At 41.6% G+C, this 18,692-nt stretch overlaps 2 non-coding genes across 2 annotated transcripts; both read left to right on the top strand.

Moving 5' to 3' along the window:
* The first annotated feature begins 1,187 nt into the window (after positions 1 to 1,187).
* Positions 1,188 to 1,259, top strand: TRNAC-GCA (transfer RNA cysteine (anticodon GCA)). Its single transcript has one exon. It is a non-coding gene; the product is annotated as a tRNA-Cys (tRNA).
* Positions 1,260 to 2,975: 1,716 nt separating this feature from the next.
* TRNAC-GCA (transfer RNA cysteine (anticodon GCA)) lies at positions 2,976 to 3,047 on the top strand. Its single transcript has one exon. It is a non-coding gene; the product is annotated as a tRNA-Cys (tRNA).
* Positions 3,048 to 18,692: the final 15,645 nt, after the last annotated feature.

The raw sequence follows: 18,692 nt of genomic DNA, 5'->3' as shown, positions 1-18,692 counted from the left end.
AAAAGGAATATCTTTTTTAAAATACTACTAATTCTATATTCAACGAGTTCTACAACCAGTGCAAATATCTTTCATCAATGAAGGTAAACATTTTTTCAGACTAACAAAAGCTGAAAGAATTCATTACCCATAGGCCTACTTTATAGGAAGTAGAGTAGGCTTCTTCAGGGAAAGAGAAAAATGATACCAGATGAAAATCTGGATTTACCCAAAGTAATAAAAAGTGTCAGAAATGGTACATATGTAGATTAATATAATTTTGCCTCATTTTAAAATCTCCTTAAAGGATAATTAATGTATCTGGGCACAGTGGCTCACACCTGTAATCCCAGGATTTTGGGAGGTCAAGGCAGGAATATCGCCTGAGACCAGGAGTTCAAGACCAGCCTGGACAACATAATGAGATCCTGTCTCCTTTTTAAATTAAAAAATTAAAAACAAAAAGAAAAAAACATAAGTAATGCAAAAATAATATAAATATATTGGGTTTATAATATACATAGAAGTAAAATCTATGACAATAATAACACAAAGGACACTATGAGGGAAATGGAAATCTGTTTTAAGATTCTTACACTATCAGAGAAGTAGTAAAACATTATCTGAAGGTAAAATGTGATAAGTTAAAGATGATACTGTGATCTCTAGAGGAACCCTAAAAAATATAAAACAAAGAAGAATAGCTAATAAGCTCATGGTGGAGACAAAATGAGATCATTAAAAAAATGCAATCCCAATGAAGTCAGGAAAACAAGAACCAAATCTAGTATTTGGAACAAATAAAACCAACTGTAGCTAGGCACACTGGCTGAGCACTTTGGGAGTTTGGCTCAGCACTTTGGGAGGCTGAGGCCGCAGGAACACCTGAGGCCAGGAGTTTGAGGCTAGGAGGGGCTCTCTGCATTCCAGAACAATCAGGCCCAGGGCCCAAACCCAGGCCCTCAAGCTATGTCTACATCTGGATTTAACCCCACCACTCTCCTTTTCCCAAAAAGCTAAGGCTGTAGCTTAATTGGCCTGGTGCCGGCAGGTGTGGAGGGGGTTGTACAGAAGAGCTGCTCTGTTGTGCATTACATAACTCCACACCTGTAGCTCCTGGAGAGCTACAGGAGACAGGGTGGCCAGAGCGTAGCTTGTGAATGACTGTGATTATTAATACATCTTTATTGAAACAAGCTGCGTACCTTGGGGGTATAGCTCAGGGGTAGAGCATTTGACTGCAGATCAAGAGGTCCCTGGTGCAAATCCAGGTGCCCCCTTTGTCACTACCATTTTACACTGGGCAATTATAGAATAGCTCCTTGTTATCCGGTAGGCTCTGTCTCTACGAAAAATAATTTTTTAAAAAATTAGCTGGGCATGGTGCCTCACACCTGTAGTCCTAGCTACTTGGGAGGCTGACACAGGAGGATCACTTGAGCAAAGAAATCTATAAGCTATCTATAAGAATGCCACTTTAAATATAATAAGATGAATAGTTTAAGAGAGTGGAAAAAGCATATGCCAAACAAACACTAACGAAAAGAAAGATGAAAAGTCTATTTTATAACGGACTAAATAGACCAGAACAAGGAAAATTACTGCATTGAAGAGGAATATTTCATAATGATAAAAAGATCAGTTCATCAATAGGACATAACAATCTTAAATGTGTATGCGTCTATTAACAGAGCTTCAAAATACAAGAGGCAACAACTACTGAGATCAACTGATCAACTTTTGGTAACTGAAGTTGGATCTGAATTTTTACCTCAAAAAATAAACAGATCTTCATGTTGTCTAAGCCAAAAAAGACAAATGAACAACATAATGAAAAAAAATAGAACATACCTAAATAAAATTTCAGATTATAAGAGAATACTATGGGCCGAGCACAGTGGCTCACACCTGTAATCTCTGCAGTTTGGGAGACCAAAGCAGGTGGATCACCTGAGGTCAGGAGTTTGAGACCAGCCTGACCAACATGGCAAAATGCTATCTCTACTAAAAATACAAAAATTAGCCGGGCATGGTAGTGAGTGCCTGCAATCCCAGCTACTCAGGGGGCTGAGGCAGGAAAATTGCTTGAACCCAGAAAGTGGAGGTTGCAGTGAGCCAAGATTGCACTCCAGCCTGGGCAACAAGAGCGAAACTCCATCTCAAAGAAAGAAAAGAAAGAAAAGAAAAGAAAAGAAAAGAAAGAAAGGAAGGAAGGAAGGAAGGAAGGAAGGAAGGAAGGAAGGGAAAGAAAGAAAAGGGATTACATTTTCTAAGTGAAAATGAATTACTAAAAGTGACCTAAGATGAAGCAGAGCACTTAAATAGACCAATAATGACAGAATTCATTAAAAGATTAAGGAGCTCTTCCTCACAAAAGGCACCCCACCCAGAGGCTTACAAGCAAGTTTCTGCTAATCTTTAGTTAAGAATATGTAATTCTATGTTATATATAATATTCCAGTGTATAGAACACTTTAAATCTCTCCAAATCGTTCTACGAAATTCACATAATCCTGATATAAAAAATAAATTACAAGAGCATATACCACAAAGAAAGCTATAGGTCAATCTCATTTCAGAGTAGTCTAGACAAAATAGTAGGAAACCTTATCCAATAGTACAATCCCACATAACCAAGAAGGACTTAAAACAGAAATGCACTGATGGCTCAATATTGGAACATCTATTACTATCAAGTAGGGGCTCTTTGCATTCCAGAACAATCAGGCCCAGGGCCCAAACCCAGGCCCTCAAGCTATGTCTACATCTGGATTTAACCCCACCACTCTCCTTTTCCCAAAAAGCTAAGGCAGCAGCTTAATTGGCCAGGTGCCGGCAGGTGTGGAGGGGGTTGTACAGAAGAGCTGCTCTGTTGTGCATTACATAACTCCACACCTGTAGCTCCTGGAGAGCTACAGGAGACAGGGTGGCCAGAGCGTAGCTTGTGAATGACTGCGATTATTAATACATCTTTATTTAAAGAAGCTGAGTACCTTGGGGGTACAGTTCAGGGGTAGAGCATTTGACTGCAAATCAAGAGGTCCCTGGTTCAAATCCAGGTGCCCCCTTTGTCACTACCATTTTACACTGGGCAATTATAGTATAGCTCCTTGTTATCTGATAGGCCAGCCTCAAGGAACCAAATTTTCCAACCAATGGCAAAGACTGAAGTGTTTCTCTTGTGACATTTTTCACATATTTCATTTTTACCTCCTCAGCCATAATCATTTCCTGGAGGGGTAGAGGAAAGCTGCCCTAGATTTTTTCTGTTTCCCTTGTACCTAATTATTACCACCAAGATTTTATTTGTTTACACCAAGCTTGCTTTAAAAAAAGAATCCAAGGCAACTTACAATAAAAGACACAATAAAATTCTAACTGGTAAAACGAGTATTAAAAGGCCAGAGCCAAATGTCTAGGAGAGGTGGCAAATAATTATTCCAAAGAGCCTAGGTTAGGAGAAGCTCTTACTGTGGAATTCAAAACATCTCATAGCTCCTGTTAATCATGCAGAGGGAAAACAGACCAATTCATCAATGGATAAAAATATTTTATTAGCTCGAAGAACAGCAGGCATTAATATGATAGGTCTTAATAGAGGGAACACTGGACAGATGATGGTGACTGCCATGGCAACCATGTGCAGACACACAGGTTGCACATTATATAACTTTACCAATTACACAGTACCCTGGAATGATGCAACACAGCGACCCTGAATATTTGCTGTATTTTATCCACTTTTTAAAAATTGCAGAAACAGTGCTACACGTGTGTGTGTATGTGTGTGTCTCAAAGGAGGCTACTAGTTAAGTACCCAATATTCATTCTTATCTCCTCTGTAATTATAGAAACTCAGATTTCATACTGAGCAGTTATGTTCTCAGCTAAAAGACCACATTCCTGGGCCATCTTTGGCCAGGGGTGGCATACACATGAGGGGTAAGGAACAGTTAAGACTTCTGGGAAAATTTAAGAGAAGCACAAACATGTCATGTGCTTCTTTTGCCTTTACTTCTGCTTCCTACTTATAACATAGATGTGATGGCTGGGGCACAAGCTATCAACTTGGACCATGAGTCAACTTTGAGGATGGGATCCACATTTTAAGGAAGGCTGACCAGAGAGATAAAAGGAGACTGTGTCTCTAAAGACACCCTCGAGTTACCATGCCAGCTCTGGTCTGCTCACCTCCTGATATGGTTTGGCTCTATGCCACCACCCAAATCTCATGTCAAATTGTAATCCCCAATGTTGGAGAAGGGGCCTGCTGGGAAGTGACAGGATCATGGGGGCAGACTTCCACCCGTTGTTCTCATGACAGTGAGAGAGATCTCATGAGATCTGGTTGTTTAAAAGTGTGTAGCACTTCCTCCCTCTGTCTTCCTCCTCTTCCGGCAGTGTGAAGATGTTCCTGCTTCCCCTTCAACTTCTGCCATGATTGTAAGTTTTCTGAAGCCTCCCCAGCCACGTTTCCTGTACAGTCTGTGGAACTGTGAGTCAACTAAACCTCTTTTTTTCATAAATTACCCAGTCTTAGGTATGTCTTTATAGCAGTGTGAAAACAGACTAATACAGTAAATTGGTACCAGAGAAGTGGGGCATTGCTGTAAAGATACCTGAAAATGTGGAGGCGACTTCAGAACTGTGTAATGGGCAGAGGCTGGAACAGTTTGGAGGGCTCAGAAGAAGATAGGAAGATGAGGGAAAGTTTGGAGCTTCCTAGAGACTTGCTGAATGGTTGTGACCAAAATGCTGATAGTGATATGAACAGTGAAGTCCAGGCTTAGGCGATCTCAGATGGAGATGAGAAACTTATTGAGAACTGGTGTAAAGGTCGCTCTTGCTTTTCTTTAGCAAAGAGACTGTGGCACTGTGCCTCTGCTCTAGGGATCTGTGGAACTTTGAACTTGAGAGAGATGATTTAGGGTACCTGGCAGAAGAAATTTCTAAGCAGGAAAGCATCAAGATGTGACCTGGCTGGTTCTAACAGCATATCATATATGTTCACAAAGAGATGGTCTGAAATTGGAACTTCTATTCAAAAGGGAAGCAAAGCATAAAAGTTTGGAAAATTTGCAGCCTGATGTGGTAGAAAAGAAAAACCCATTATCTATGGAGGGATTCAAGCCAGCTGCATAAATTTGAATAAGTAAAGAACAGCCAAGTGTTAATAATCAAGACAATGAGGAAAATGCCTCCAAGGCAATCCAGAGAACTTCATGTCAGTCCTTCCCATCATAGGCCCAGAAGCCTACGAGGGAAAAATGGTATCATGGACCAGGCCCAGGGCCCTGCTGCTCTGTGCAGTCTTAGGACATGGCACTTGCTTCCCAGCTGCTCCAGCTCCAGCTGTAACTAAAAGGGCCTCAGATACATATCAGGTTGCTGCTCCAGAGGATGCAAGCCATAAGAACTCTTGGTGGCTTTCACATGGTGTTAAGCCTGCAGGTGTGCAGAGGGCAAGAGTTGAGGCTTGGAAGCCTCCACCTGGATTTCAGAGGTTGTATGGAAACACCTGGATGTCCAGGCAGAAGTCTGCTGCAAGGATGGAGCCTTCATAGAGAACTTCTACTAGGGCAGTGCTAAGGGTAAATGTGAGGTTGCAGCCCCCACATAGAGTCCCCACTAGGGCACTGCCTAGTGAAGCTGTGAGAACAGGGCTACCATCCTTCCAGTCCCTGGAATGGTAGGCCCATCAACAGCTTGCACCATGTGCCCAGAAAAGCCTCAGGCACTCAATACCAGTCCATGACAGCAGCCATGGGGTCTGTACCCTACAGAGTCATAGGGTCTGTACCCTACAGAGTCATAGGGGCAGAGCTGCCTTGGCCCACTCCTTGCATCAGTGTAACCTGGATGTGAGACATGGAGTCAAAAAGATAATTTTGGAGCTTTAAGATTTAATGACAGCCCTGCTGGATTTTGGTCTTGCATGGGGCCTGTAGTCCCTTTGTTTCGGCCAATTTATCCCTTTTGGAATAGGAGCATTTACCCAATGCCTGTACCCCCATTGTATCTTGGAAATAACTAACTTGTTTTTTTTTTTTTTAATTTTACAGGCTCTTCAGTGGAAGGAACTTACCTTGTCTCAGGTGAGACTTTGAACTTGGACTTTTGAGTTAATGCTGGAATGAGTTAAGACTTTGGGGGACTATTGGAAAGGCATGACTGTGTTTTGAAATGTGAGAAGGATGAAATTTGGGAGGGGCCAGGGTTGGAATGATGTGTTTGATTCTGTGTCTCCACCCAAATCTCATGTCAAATTGTAAGCCTTAATGTTAGAAGAGGGGCCTGGTGGGAGGTGATTGGATCATGGGTGTGGTCTTCTGCCTTGCTATTCTAATGAAAGTGAATATGTTCTCATGAGATCTGGTTGTTTACAAGCATGTAGCACTTCCCTTTTCACTCTCTTCCTCCTACTCTGGACATGTGAAGATGTGCCTGCTTCCCCTTCACCTTCTGCCATGATTGTAAGTTTCCTGAGGCCTCCTCAGCCATAATTTCTATACAACTTGTGGAACTGTGAGTCAATTAAGCCTCTTTTCTTCATAAATTACCCGGTCTCAGGGTAAGTCTTTATAGCAGTGTGAGAACAGACTAATACACCTCCATACATCCTTTATGAAAAATATATAAATTGCTATCTTGTTGAAACCTCCAAGGACAGACAAATCCAAATGATTCTGAAAGTTCATCCCCTTTCTTCATTGACAGCCTACTAAGCACCTACCTCAGTAGGTCTGAGTTAGTCATGAAAAAGGTTTTTCTACCAAGGCCATTTCCTTGGTAGAAATTCTCATTGTTGAGAGTTGACCAGGAAACTTGCATTGTTACAGAGTCAACTAAGTGTTCCCACAGCTTTCTCAGCTTCCTTCTAATGATACAGAGTAGTGTAGGAGGAAAGTCCTTCTACTGTTCCACATCCCATGGTGCACCCAGCTCTGCCTGGCCCAAGTCCACATGTCTACAGGATAAGGAGAGCTCAGGGAACCATGCACTTTTGCTGCTCCTCTGCCTACAAGTTCCCCTAGGAACTTCTTGTCTTTGTGTTAGAAATGCAAGATATGCTATAGTGAGCAAGCCTGTACCCCTTAGCACGGTAGTCACTCTCATTTCCAGTTGGTTACTAGCAGCTGAATGCAGCTCCTAACTGCTGGTGCATGATTCTTCCACTAGTTTGGAAAAGAAGGTTCTACAAAGGGCTTGCGTAACTAACTTAACAGAGTGGTAAAGTCATCCCTGGATGCCAGAGGAATTCATGGTTAGCATGTCTTTCAGCTCAGTACTACTCAGTGTGGTCCATGAACTGAGGCCAGTCCATGAATTCTTTGTTACAGGTCTGTGATGGGAGAAATTCAGAAATTGAGAGTAAATGCTGAGAAAGTCTGTAACAATCTGCCATTGGCCAGCTCTGGTGGTGCGGTGGGTCTCAAAGTCTGCAAGTCTGATGGACCAGTGTTGATTCATGACAGATTTTAAGGAAATAAAAATAAAGCTGGGTTTTCACCACAGATAGATTGAAAAGCATGGCTTTAATTCACCCCTCCTGGAGATTCATTTCTCAGAACTCTTTAGCGTGGAGCAGCTGGCACTTCAAGATTTCACTCACTGTGTTCATCAGGGCCCTTAGGGACCAGTAACAGAACCTAGATTGAGCAGTAAAAGTTTATTAAAAGCATCTCTCTCACAAGGTAGAGTTGTGGAAAATGAGTCTCCAGTCTAACCTTTCAGAAAAAATGCCCCAAACCACCCTGCAGAACTGGCCCACTGAAGAAACAAAAATGCAGGTGCCACCTTGCACGAGATGACACAGTCTACATTCCAGACACCACAACTCATACCACTTCTCTACCAGAAACTCAAGCCCTCTAAACTGGAAAACAACACCATCCTTGCAAGTCAAATGGACCCTGACCCTCCCTCTTCCCTCTTCAGGCCTTAAAAGGGTACATCCCATCATTGGAGCCCCAGCCCATTCCATAAACTCAAAGGGGCCTGGAGAACAAGTTTTCTAGCTTCTATTTTGAGGTTGCTGGTCTTATAAGGAAGACGTTCCCCATGTACAGCTAGTGCACTCAAAGATTCTGCACAGTCAGAAAACATGAAAATGTCCCTCACAACCACATCAGATTTTTGAATACAGTACAAAAAGAATGTAAAATATCTTGTTAACTTTTTATATTAATTACATGTTACAATAATAATATTTTAGATATTTGGGTTAAATGGAATATTGCATTAAAATAAATTTCAATGATTTGTTTTTATGTATTAATGTGTCTACTACAAACTATGAAATAACATATACGGCTCACATTTGCAGCTTGCATTATATTTCTATTGGACAGTGTTGCTCTGGATGAAGTGTGGCCTCAGAATATAAGACCAGGATGGTGTCACCAATCAGTGGGGAAAAGGTGGACTATACAATAAATGGTGCTGGAATAATTGTCTTCTAAACAAAATCACAATGTGATCCCTACTTAACTCCATTAAAAAAAATACAGATGAGGCCAGGCACGGTGGCTCATGCCTGTAATCCCAGCACTTTGGGAGGCTGAGGTAAATGGATCAGCTGAGGTCAGGAGTTTGAGACCAGCCTGGCCAACATGATGAAACCCCCATATCTACTCAAAGTACAAAAAAAGTAGCCAGGTGTGGTGGCGGGTACCTGTAATCCCAGCTACTCAGGAGGCCGAGGCAGGAGAATTGCTTGAACCCAGGAGGAGGAGGTTGCAGTGAGCCAGGATTGTGCCACTGCACTCCAGCCTGGTCAACAAGAGTGAAAGTCCATCTGAAAAAACAAAAAACAGATGAATTAAAGACCTAAATATGAACTCAAACTTTTGGTAGAATATACAGAATATACACACACACATGCACAAACACACACTCACATATACATATATATTGTTAAACAAAAGTTATTCAATGGTACTTGTTAAGCACAGTGAGGAAGCCATTGCAATAGGCATAGAGACCACTGCAACTGGGTTTTGCAGTGGGGGAGACAGAATGGGCTCAACTCTGAATACAGCATGGGTAAGTAGGTATTTATAGCCAAGGAGCAGGGTGAGGGGTCAATGGATGGAAAATTACTAAGAAGTAACATCAGGAGTAAGGGGAATTCTGGCTAAACTGGCCTAACAGGATTCTTGCTGAAGACAGGCCAGAGAAATCAGACATCATCACCTGGAAGATGATGAAGGAGGTGGAACTTGACCAGCTATTATATTCATGTATAAAACACCAAAAGCAATGGCAACAAAAGCCAAAATTGACAAATGGGATCTAATTAAACTAAAGAGCTTCTGCATAGCAAAAGAAACCACCATCAGAGTGAACAGGCAACCTACAGAATGGGAGAAAATTTTCGCAACCTACTCATCTGACAAAGGGCTAATATCCAGAATCTACGATGAACTCAAACAAATTTACAAGAAAAAAACAAACAACCCCATCAAAAAGTGGGCAAAGGATATGAACAGACACTTCTCAAAAGAAGACATTTATGCAGCCAAAAGACACATGAAAAAATGCTCACCATCACTGGCCATCAGAGAAATGCAAATCAAAACCACAGTGAGATACCATCTCACACCAGTTACAATGGCGATCATTAAAAAGTCAGGAAACAACAGGTGCTGGAAAGGATGTGGAGAAATAGGAACACTTTTACACTGTTGGTGGGACTGTAAACTAGTTCAACCATTGTGGAAGACAGTGTGGCAATTCCGCAGGGATCTAGAACTAGAAATACCATTTGACCCAGCCATCCCATTACTGGGTATATACCTAAAGGATTATAAATCATGCTGCTATAAAGACACATGCACATGTATGTTTATTGCGGCACTATTCACAATAGCAAAGACTTGGAACCAACCCAAATGTCCAACAATGATAGACCTGATTAAGAAAATGTGACACATATACACCATGGAATACTATGCAGCCATAAAAAATGATGAGTTCATGTCCTTTGTAGGGACATGGATGAAGCTGGAAACCATCATTCTCAGCAAACTATCACACGGACAAAAAACCAAACACCACATGTTCTCACTCATAGGTAGGAATTGAACGATGAGAACACATGGACACAGGAAGTGGAACATCACACACCGGGGACTGTTGTGGGGTGGGGGGAGGGGGGAGGGATAGCATTAGGAGATATACCTCATGCTAAATGATGAGTTAATGGGTGCAGCGCACCAGCATGGCACATGTATACATATGTAACTAACCTGCATGCTGTGCACATGTACCCTAAAACTTAAAGTATAATAATAAAAAAAAAGAAAAGAGTGCTCAGATATCAAGGGTGTAGGGGTTCTTGCTAAACTGGCTTAGCAGAACTCTTGGCTAAAACTGGACTTTCTAAGGAAGTGTACAGATGGGCGCAGATTTGGGGCTTGTGTTTAAGATTTATATATCTGATAGTGTAAAATTGGTAAACTGGTACGCTCACTATGGAGAAAATTTTGGCAATAAAAACAGCAAAATAAATATATAAATCATATAGACCTATAAGAGTATACTTAAAAGTATGCATAAAATTCAGGAATTTCACTTCTTGGTACATCTGAGAAACTCTAGCATAAGTTTATCAGGAGATGTGCACAAATGTTCTTTGCAGCACTATTGTTAATTTGAAAACAAACAAAAAAGAAATGTCCTGAGTATGTCCATTTATAGTGGAATAGATGAATAACACTTTCTGGACTCTTATAATGTAATTTTTTAAATTATGCAGTTAAAAGAAAGTTTAAGCTGAGGGTCCAAGATAAAATAGGTATCAGATACCAAAAGCAGGCATGAGACAGCACCATGTGGAAATTTCAAAGTCATGTCTGATAACCAGATGGCTTCCTACCAGGAGGGTATAAGAGGGTCAGTTTGTTGGAGATTAGAGTGTTGGTGAGGAATACATTTTCCTGCTCTTCTCAAGGGGAAAGAGTTGGGGGGGTGGGTGTTTTCCCCTAATTCAAGCCTAGTGAAGGAGCTTCAAGGTGTCTCAGCTCACAGAACTTGGTCCACATGCCCTAGAGTCGGGGTTTGCGATAGAGCAGAGTCCAGCACAAAGGAGGGCACAAAGCTAAGCAGGGGTGGCTGCCCTGCAGATGGAGAGTGTGATGCAGCTCTTGGAAATGGGCCTGCATCACCAGCATGGGATGGGGACCAAAGGCACAGGGGTGTTCCCCGCAGGCCACACAAGAGAGAGAGCTACTCAGGAGCTATGTTAAACTCTGCCCAAGAGGATGAGTCATGGACCCCAACAGAGAGAATCTGTGTGACATGGAACCCAGAAAGCCAGAGGTGCAGGTAGAAATGTCAGCCCAAGAGAGCTGTGCTGCCAGGTCACAGAAGCAGTCAGATGTTCCCAATGGAACCCTTTGAAGAATCCTATGGAAATTCCCAAGGAGTCATTTTAAACACTTGCCAAGCCCAGAAAAAACAAACCTATCTTATTACAGTGCCAGTCAAGTAAGAACTTTCTCATTCTCCTTTTCCTCTCCTCCCACCTTCCCCCTCTCCCCACCCTAGATGCTAGGGATGAATGCTAGATGGGGACAGGGAAAGGAGGGACCATGACTCAACTCTTCCACTTCTAGCAGAAGATAGATGCTCCAGTCGATTTCAGAGTATCAGTTATTCCATGGGATGGAACATTTTAATGACTGAATTAAGATTGCAGCTATGGGACTTTCTGCTACCTAAGAGTGATCATTAAAGTCTCTTTGACAAGAAAAAACCATTTCACTGAGAAAGTTTAAAAGGGGCAGTCAGGAGCAAGAATGAAGTTGCTTTTAATATCACCTCATGAGTGCTCCATGTTCGACAGCTGCAAAAATGACCAGATAGCTCTCAAAAAGACGGTGTCATGTGCAAAAGAATTTAAGATACAGAACTATATGTTTAGCATTATCCCACTTGGGTGTTTAAACATACACAGAAAATATGGAATATTGTTTCTGTATACCCATATATAAACATAAAAGTGTTTTAAAAATGGGACTTGTATCCAGAATATATAAAGTTGTCAAAATTTAACAAAAAAGTCTATTTCAAAAATGGGCAAAATATTTAAAAGACATTTCACTGAAGAGGCTATTCAGTTGGCAAATAAGCACATGAAAAGATGTCAACTTCATTGGCCATTAGGAAAATGCTAATAAAGCTACAATGGGATATCACTACTCACCTATCAGCATAACTAAAATAGAAAAGTGATATTATCAAATGCTGTTGAGGATGCAGAAAAACTGGATTACTCATACATTACTGGTAGGAATGTAAAATGGTACTGCCACTCTACAAAAGAGTTTGGCAGGTTCTGACCAAGCCAAACCATGTGCTAACTGTAGGACCCAATAAATGCACTCTTGGGCATTATCCCAAAGAAGCAAAATTTGTTTTTCTCAGAAAAATCTGTACCCAAGTGTTCACAGAAGTTTTATTCATAATGGCCAAAAGCTGGAAAAAACCCAAACATCCTTCAATAGGTGAATGAGGTTTAGCAAGCTATTGTTCATCTATATGATGAAACACTACTCAGCAATGAAAAGGAGTAGAACATTGATACACACAAAAACTTGGATAGATCTCTAGGGATTTATGCTGAGTGAAAAAAAGCCATATGGCTTCATGCATATAACAATCTTGAAATCATAAAATTATAGATGTGGGTAATGGATTAGTGGTTGCCAGGATTAGGGAGGGATGAGGAGGGAAGATAGCTGTGGCTATAAAAGGGTGGCATGAGGGACCCTTGTGAGGAAACTGTTCTATAGGTTGACTGTGGTGGTGGCCACACAAGTCTAAGTCTACATCAGTTGTAACATTGCAAAGAACTAAACACACACACACAGGTGCATGTAAATCTAATGACATCTGAATAAGATTGGTGGGGCTTGTATCAAAGTCAGTCTCCTGGTGGTGCTATTGTACACTAGTTATTCAAAATTATATTATTGGAGAAAATTAGCTGAAAAGTACTTCAGTTATCTCAAAAAGTTGAAAAATAAAAACCAAGTGGAAAGTGGAAGGATGCAGCCTAAATTCATGATAATAGTTGTCTTTAGGTAGGTGAGCATGGGAGTGGATTGGGAAGGAGGATGTTGCAGGGGACATGGCTGTGTTGGTGATGTTTCACTACCTTAAAAATGATGAGCCAGTTCTAACATGATAGCAGTTACCACTTCTGGGTGTTAAGTATATTGGTGATTCTTAAATTATTCTATGTAATTTTCTATAAAATAAAAAATATTTTTGAAAGGTGGGGGAGTAACTTTGGTGGCTTGATGGATATCCAGATGGGGAGCATAGGCACACAGAAGGGCCAACGAGCAGACACACTGCAGGTGAGCCTACCTCAGGGAAAGTTGCCCATTCAGGGCCTGGGACTGACCTGCAGAGGAGGGGTCTCTGGTCCCAACACAGAAGCCCTTGTTGGGACTTTGTTTCTGGGGAACCTAGACTTAATGTCCAGCCCCAGCAACTCCAGCTGGGCCAACCTGCTGGTTTGAGGCCCTGGGACAGGTAGAACTGTTGCCCTGCCCTAGGATGAGGGCTGAAAACCTCTGTTAGTATGTCTCCTGTGCCAGTTATCAAAGTATTGTCTCTTGACTCCAAATGCATCCCTCATTGCCTTCTCTGTGATAATAGAGTGAGACCCTGTAACTATTTCTCCCTAGTCAGAGGCATAATGTCATGCTTTGTCAGTAGAAGGTGCAAGAGGGATGCTGGGGAAGGAAAGGGTTTGTATTCCTGGTTGTGGTACACTCTGCCTGGAGACTCCTGCAGTGTGTGCAGCGTCTGCAGCTCTGGGCTCCCACATTACACTGAGCCAGCAGCATCTGCCTGCTTTCTCTGGAGTGTTGCTGCATGGCACCTCCTTGTGAATGGCTTCCTCAGCACCTTTCAGGCAGCTTTGCAGCAAGTTCTGAGGGCAGCACTTTCTCATGGTTGGTTTCCCCAAGAACTCCCATAAGCAGTTTCCCAGTGACTGCTGCAGGTGCAACATCTCCCTGTGTGTCGTTGCCCCCAGCACCCTAAGGGGTGGATTCCCCTTGAACCCAGCTGCTGTGGCATCTTAGTGAATTCCTCCACTCTGTAAGCCATGACCACAGCCTTTTCAATAAAGCTTAAATCTCAGCCTGCGGTGGAGGTGGGGTTTTTCCAGATCTGTTCCTTCCTTGGGTGCCCTTTCTCAGCCCTAGGATAGGGTTTACTCCCTATATCTGCTCTTCCTATATTCTTTAGAGTTGTCTTTGCCCCTTTCTAATCAATGTCCCTCACTATTCCAATCCTCTGCTAGAGTTACTATTTCTGTATACTAACCTTTTCCTAGTTAAGTTACCATGTGGTTTCTGTCTTCCTATTGGATCCTGATTGATACAGAATTGATATCAGAAGCGAGGTGGTAGCAATCAGTAGATAGCTTCACACCATGGGTTTGGGGAATTGGTTTGTTTGTATTCTTGGCTTGAGTGCAATGTGGAGCCCCTTGCCAATGAGAAATAATGGGATGCTAGTAGTCCATGGCATACACTGGCATCACAACCAATCAAGCTATCACTGTGGTTGTTAAGTGTTAAATGAAGCAGAAGTCTTGGGATCCCAAGTGGCTGCTGTTTTAATGATGGCTGCAAGAACTATAATATGGGATTGATTCTTCTGAGTGCACTTGACCTCTTTCAGGAGGAAAATGACAAGCTTGGATCTTTGGAACCCCATAGACATAAGCTTAAGCTTGTTGTTCACAGGCAAAAGGTAGGAGGATGTAGAGAGAATAGAGGAATTGCAGACCTAGTGGCTGTTTGAGGTCTCTCTCTCTCAAGGAAGGCTTAAGTCCTCTTACAGTTGAGTCAGGCACATCCAGGATAATCTCCCTTTAAATTAATTTATAGTCAGCTGATTAGGTTTATTCCATTTGCAAAATCCCTTCATCTTTGCCAGATAAGTAACGTAATTGCTGAAATGACATCCCATCACCTTTGCTATATATAAATATGTTTATTTTATTTTTTATTTTTTATTTTTTTTGAGATGGAATTTCTCTCTTGTTGCCCAGGCTGAAGTGCAATAGCGCGATCTCGGCTCACTGCAACCTCTGCCTCCCGGGTTCAAGCTATTGTCTTGCCTCAGCCTTCCTGAGTAGCTGGGATTACAGGCATGCGCCACCACGCCTGGCTAATTTTGTGTTTTCAGTAGAGACGGGGTTTCTCCATGTTGGTCAGGCTGGTCTTGAACTCCTGACCTCAGATGATCCACCTGCCTTGGCCTCCCAAAGAGCTGGGATTACAGGCATGAGCCACCGCACCCAGCCTGCTATATGTTGTTGATTAGAAAAAAGTTACACATCCCATCCACCTCATGGGGAAGCAACTACACAAACGTATGGATATTAAGGTACAGGAATCATGGGGGCCATCTTACAGCTCTACCTACCACACCTTCCACTACAACATACCAAGGAAGCTCTGGCATTTCAAGTTCATTTGGTGTAGGCTACCTTTGAGCCTGTTTTTCAGTCAGCCACACTAGCAGAATGTGGATATAGTCTGCATTTGACTGCAAATTAAAGAGGTCTCTGGTCCAAATCCAGCTGTCCCCTTTGAAGGTATCCTTTCAGAGTCATTCCCAGTCCCTGGAGCTAACACACTAAATCTGGATCATCTCAGCCCAGTGAACCCATTTAAATACATTCAGCCTGATCCAACTTTATATTCCTTCTACTTTGAGCTGACTTTGGTAGTTTTAAAGTATGTTGACATTTCTCCCTTGGAGATGTGAAGCTTAATTATCTTCCATGTGCTTAGTAAGACACTAAGTTTAGTGTTACTGAGTTTAGTAACACACTTGTAATGAATAGAATATGGTGGAAGTGACAATGTGTCACTTCTGAAATGAAGTCATAAAATACACTGTGGCTCTACCTTGCTCTCTCTTGGATAACAAACTCAGGGAAGCCAGTTGTCATGTCATAAGGACATATCAAACAGCCCTGTAAGAGGCTCACATGGCAAGGAAGTGAGGCCTCCTGCCAATATGCATTAAGGAACTGAGTCCTCTTTCCAATAGCCATGTGAGTGAGTCAGCTTAGAGTGGTTCCTCTAGCCCCAGTCAAACTTTCAGATGACTGCAGCCCCAGCTGACATCTTATCTGCAATCTTATAGGAGACCCTGAATCACAGCCACACAGCTAAGTCATTCCCAGATTTCTGAACCTCCAAGACTGCATAACATAAAATGATAAATGTTTATTGTTTTAAGCTGCTAAGTTTGGGGTTATTTTGTTATGCAGCAATATATAAGTATAGGCATACCTCGGAGATACTGCAGGTTCAGTTCCAGACTACCACAATAAAGTGAATATTGCAATAGAGCGAGTCACATGGAATTTCTTATTACCTAGTGCATATAAAAGTTATGTTTATACTGTAGTCTACTAAGTGTGCAATAACATTATGTCTAAAAAAGCAATGTACATACCTTAATTTAAAAGTACTTTATTGCTAAAAAATGCTAATGATCATCTGAGCTTTCAGTTGTAATCTTTTTTACTGGTAGAAGGTCTTGCCTTGATATTGATGGCTGCTGACGCATCAGCATGATGGTTGCTGAAGTTTGGAGTGGCCGTGACAATTTCTTAAAATAAAACAATGAAGTTTGCCACATCAATTTACTCTTCCTTTTATGAAAGATTCCTCTGTAACATGTGATGCTGTTTGATAGAGTTTGACCAATGGTATAACTTCTTTCAAAATTGGAGTCAATTCTCTCAAGCCCTGCTGCTGCTTTATCAACAAAGTTTAAGAAATATTCTATATCTGTTGTTGTCATTTCAACAGTGTTCACAGGGTTGTCACCAGGAGCAGATTCTATCTCAAGAAATCACTTTCTTTGCTCAGCCGTAAGAAGCAACTTTTCATCCATTCAAGTTTGATCATGAGATTGTAGCAATTCAGTCAAATCTTCAGGCTCCCCTCCTAATTCTAATTCTCCTGCTATTTCCACCACATCTGCAGCAACTTCCTTTACTGAAGTCTTGAATCCTTCAAAGTCATCCATGAGGGTTGGAATCAAATTCCAAACTACTGTTATTGTTGCCATTTTGACCTCCTCCCAAGAATCATGAATGGTCTTAATGACACCTAAAATGGTAAATCCTTTCCAGAAAGTTTTCAATTTACTTTGCCCAGATCTGTCAGAAGGACCACATTGTCTATCGCAGCTATAGCCTTATAAAATGTGTTTCTTAAGTAATAAGACTTCAAAGTCAAAATTATTTCTTGATCCATGGGCTGCAGAATGGATGTTTTCTTCACAGGCATGAAAATAACATTCATCTTCTTGTTCATCCATCAGAGCTCATGGGTCACCAGACACATTGTCAATGAGCAGTAATATTTTAAAAGGAATCTATCTGAGCAGTAGGTCTCAACAGTGGGCTTTAAATATTCAATAAAGCATGCTGTAAACAGATGTACTCTTATCTAGGCTTTGTTATTCCATTTCTAGAGTACAGGCAGATTATATTTAGCATAATTCTTAACAGCTCTAGGACTTTCAGAATGGTAAATGAGCATTGGCTTCATCTTAAATCACCAACTGCATCATCCCCTAACAAGAGAGTCAGGTTGTCCTTTGAAGCTTTTAAGCCAGGCATTGACTTCTCCTCTCTAGCTATGAAAGTCTTAGATAGCATCTTCTTCTAATAGAAGAGTGTTTCATCTACATTGAAAATCTGTTATTTATATGCAGCCACCTTCATCGGTAATCTCAGCTAGATCTTCTGGATAACTTGCTGCAGCTTCTCCATCAGCACTTGCTGTTTCACTTTGTCTTCTTATGTTCCTTAAACCTCATGAACCAATTTGCGTAGCCTCAAGCTTTTCTTCTGAAGCTTCCTCACCACTCTCAGACTTTATAGAATTGAAGAGAGTTCGGGCCTTGCTCTGGATTAAACTTTGGCTTAAGAGAATCTTATGGCTGGTTTGATCTTCTATCCAGACCACTCAAACTTTCTCCATATCAGCAATATGGCTGTTTTGCTTTCTTAACGTTTGTGTGTTCACTCAAGTATCACTCTTAATTTCCTTCAAGAACTTTTCCTTTGCATTCACAACTTGGCTAACTGGTGCAAGAGGCCTAGCTTTCAGCCTGTCTCAGCTTTTGACATGCTTTCCGTACTAAATTCAATCATGCCTAGCTTTTGATTTAAAGTGAAAGATGTGCAACTCCTCCTTTTATGTGAACCCTTAGAGGCCAGTGAAGGGTTATTTAATTGGCCTAATTTCAATATTGCTGTGTTTTAGTTGTTAGGGAGGCCCGAGGAGAGGGAGAGAGACAGGAGAATGGCTGGTTGGTGGAGCAGTCAGAACATACACAACATTTATCGATTAAGTCTACTTTCTTATATGAGTTTGGTTCATGGCACCCCAAAACAATACAATAGTAACATCAAAGATCACTGATCACAGATCACCATAACAGATATAATAACAATTTTAAAAAGTCTGAAACAATGTGAGAATTACTCCTTGCACTCTAGGCAGCTTTTCTGAGCTCTGGGGCAGTGGGTGGGTGGGTGGGGCTGGTTTGTCACAAATCCTAGGCTTCTGCTTTCCCTTGTTGCCTATCTGAAAAAGTTTGAAATAATGTGAGCCTTACCAAAGCATGACATGGAAGCATGACGTGGGCAC

Source organism: Pongo pygmaeus, chromosome 6, assembly GCF_028885625.2.
Source record: "Pongo pygmaeus isolate AG05252 chromosome 6, NHGRI_mPonPyg2-v2.0_pri, whole genome shotgun sequence".
In the NCBI taxonomy this organism is placed as follows: domain Eukaryota; kingdom Metazoa; phylum Chordata; class Mammalia; order Primates; family Hominidae; genus Pongo; species Pongo pygmaeus.
The sequence above is the reverse complement of the archived record's forward strand: the minus strand, read 5'-3'. Positions and strand labels throughout refer to the sequence as shown.